This window comes from Manacus candei, unplaced genomic scaffold, assembly GCF_025592945.1.
Source record: "Manacus candei isolate 608988 ecotype Guabito, Panama unplaced genomic scaffold, ASM2559294v1 h1tg000028l, whole genome shotgun sequence".
Taxonomy (NCBI): domain Eukaryota; kingdom Metazoa; phylum Chordata; class Aves; order Passeriformes; family Pipridae; genus Manacus; species Manacus candei.
The window spans coordinates 26,341,317-26,344,057 of record NW_026138076.1 but is presented as its reverse complement, the minus strand read 5'-3'; the positions used below and the strand labels follow the sequence as shown (position 1 = coordinate 26,344,057).

The following is a 2,741-nucleotide window of genomic DNA, read 5'->3' as shown; positions in this document are numbered from 1 at the left end:
AAAATACTGCTGCTTCCAAATCTTTCCTCTGCTGCCTGTGTTTAATAGTGTTGCTGTGAATATGCTTGTGGTGCTTTTGAAGGGTCCTGTGATGGCATCAACAGATGGCTGAAAACAGAACTTGTCGTCTGCACCCCCAGGACCAGGAAGAGCAGTGGCAACACAACACACGCCAGTCAGACTGATGCTATGTACTACCAATTATATGCCATTTCTCATAATCCAGATTTCTCTGTGCCCTTCAGTAGGACTCCTGTTTGCAAAAGTGTGGGCTTAGGATCTGCTCAGACCTGGGAGGTCTACATCTAGGAGTCAGATGGCAGGTTTGAAGTAGATGGTTGAAGAAGGACAAGGTTTATTTACTTGGATGTCTGGTTTTCTGAATTATGGAGCATTATCATTCTGAACTATGACCTTTTTTTTACGTGTTTCATGAAAGGTTAGCACTCCCCTTATAAGGATGGAAGAGGCCCTGATGGCCTATACAACATGTGTAGGGTTAAGACACTGCCACCTACTTCATGGCATCTATGTTTAACCTGAGGGAGTGGCATGAAGTTGTGTCAGGGGAGGTTTAGGTTGGGTATTAGAAACAGGTTCTTCACCCAGAGGGCGACTGGGCACTGGAACAGGCTCCCCAGAGAAGTGGTCACACCATCAAGCCTGTCTAAGTTCAAGAAGCTTTTGGACAACGCTCTCAGGCACATGGTGTGATTGTTGGGGATGTGTGTTGAGGATGATCCTTGTGGGTCCCTTCCTACTCAGAATATTCTGTGATTCTCTGACAAGACTCATCTTTAAAGTTGCTGTTTGTCCAAATTCACTGGTGGTTGTTCAAAAATATTTCAGACTATTGCACTGCATAAACATGGCTATTCCAGCATTTGAGGTATAAAGACAAATTCACAGAATCCCCTGCTATAGCTTACAGAAGACTTCTAAATGTGGCTGTTAAGTGTGCTGCCAGACCTGAATTGGGATTTCTCCACAATACAGGTGAAATTCAGGTTTTGGATGTGTAGTGGTAAAATTCCCTTTTGCCTTGTTCTTGCAGGCGCTACCCTCCTTCCCACAAAGCACTGGGGAAATCCTGTAGAAAAGGAATGTATAACAGTGCTATGCCCCACCTCCCGGCACTCTCCTGCCTGACACTGAGTCTGTGCTCTGGGAAGGAATACAGCAGGCACTCCTGGTTGGAGCATGGGCACAGAGAGGAGGAGTGAAGGTGCCAAAAGGGCTTCTAGTGAGGAGAGAAGCCCTGCCTCTGTCTGTCACTTCTGAAGTCTCCCTATGGAGTGCACCAGGGAGTTTGCTGTGCAGTGGCAGTGGGAAGGCCATACAGATTAAGTTCCCTCTTCCTCACTGCTAGGGCTAGGTACCATGGCATGGACTCTTTCGGTATTTCAAATCTTTTTTGGGAGTTTGTTCACTTTCCACGTGTACCAACCAGTTAGCCTCTCATTCAGGCAATAAGTCTACAGCATTGCATGAGACCAGCAGCATAAGCAAAAGCTGCCTAGCTCAAACCACATTATGAAACTTGTAGGCATAAAATGATTAACAGAATTTCTAAAATCTGAAGAAAATTTAGCAATGGCTGATTTCCCCAGGCACTCTAGAAATGCCTTTTTCTTGTTGAAGACATATAGAGGTCAGTCAAGTGTTATCAGTAACTAATTTAATGAGAAAGCTAATAGTTTCACTGCTTCTGTCATCAGTTTTTCTAAAGCTGACTCTATTTTCAGAAATCTGGGTTGGTTTAGATATATATATATATAAACAAACATACAAACAAGCAGCAAGCAGCACAATCTACAGATGAGTAACCTACCTCATATTTCATCAGAAGCCTCTGTCACTCCTCCTGTAGTTAGCACTAATTCTTTAAGGATTGACCTAACATTTTACGGTTTATCATGATTCAAGAGCAGAGCACAGCCAAGCTGTTTCAAAAGCACACTGAAAGCAATTTCACTTTGTAACCCAGGCCCTCTGCTCCTACTTTGACAGCGTGTATTGAATCAGACTAGGAAAATGGTCTGAAATATTCTAGTCTCGCATATATTCTGAGCAAGAGAGGGGTAGAACATGACATCTGTGTGAGAGGAAAGAGCTGCCCTTTCCTAAGCACTCAGGAAAGCGTGCTGACACTTAATCAGTATGGGGGTGGTCTGGCTTGGTGTTATGGCCATAGTTCATGCTGAATTTATAAAACTTCTCTGCCTAGTGTCTGGAAGATCTGTTACTTGTGATAAAGATCCCAGTACTGTTAGCTTGGAAGCTGCACAGGGCTTCCTACCTACCTGTAAGGAGAAAAAAACCCCCCATGGAGTGCATTAGAGCCTTTTTTTCTTCTGTTAAAATGCCTAGCAAAAATCCTCTGTATAAAAATTACAAGTCACCACCTTCTGCAGCGACAGTACCTAATGGTGTAGAAGGAAAAATCAATTCAAATTATACAGTAAGCAGTATGGCTGCCCAGGGCTTCCTGTTCTCAGCATTTCCTAACCATTGAAGTGACCAGTCAGCAATAGCAATTAGACAATGAAGGAAACACTTCTTGAAAGGACTTATTAACCACTACTATCACATAGTATGATCATGGTCCCTTCTAATCTACTTTATTATCCTATTTTTCACTATGTACATATGTTTGATCTGATGTGATGGGGGACTTTTATTTTTTTAAGGTTTTGTGGAGTAAATAATTAAATATCTAACTACAGATAAGGAAAAAAATC

General features: G+C 42.6%; 1 non-coding gene across 1 annotated transcript; it reads left to right on the top strand.

The window, feature by feature from the left end:
- Positions 1-425: 425 nt before the first annotated feature.
- LOC127472566 (U6atac minor spliceosomal RNA) lies at positions 426-538 on the top strand. The gene has a single exon (XR_007905057.1). It is a non-coding gene; the product is annotated as a U6atac minor spliceosomal RNA (small nuclear RNA).
- Positions 539-2,741: the final 2,203 nt, after the last annotated feature.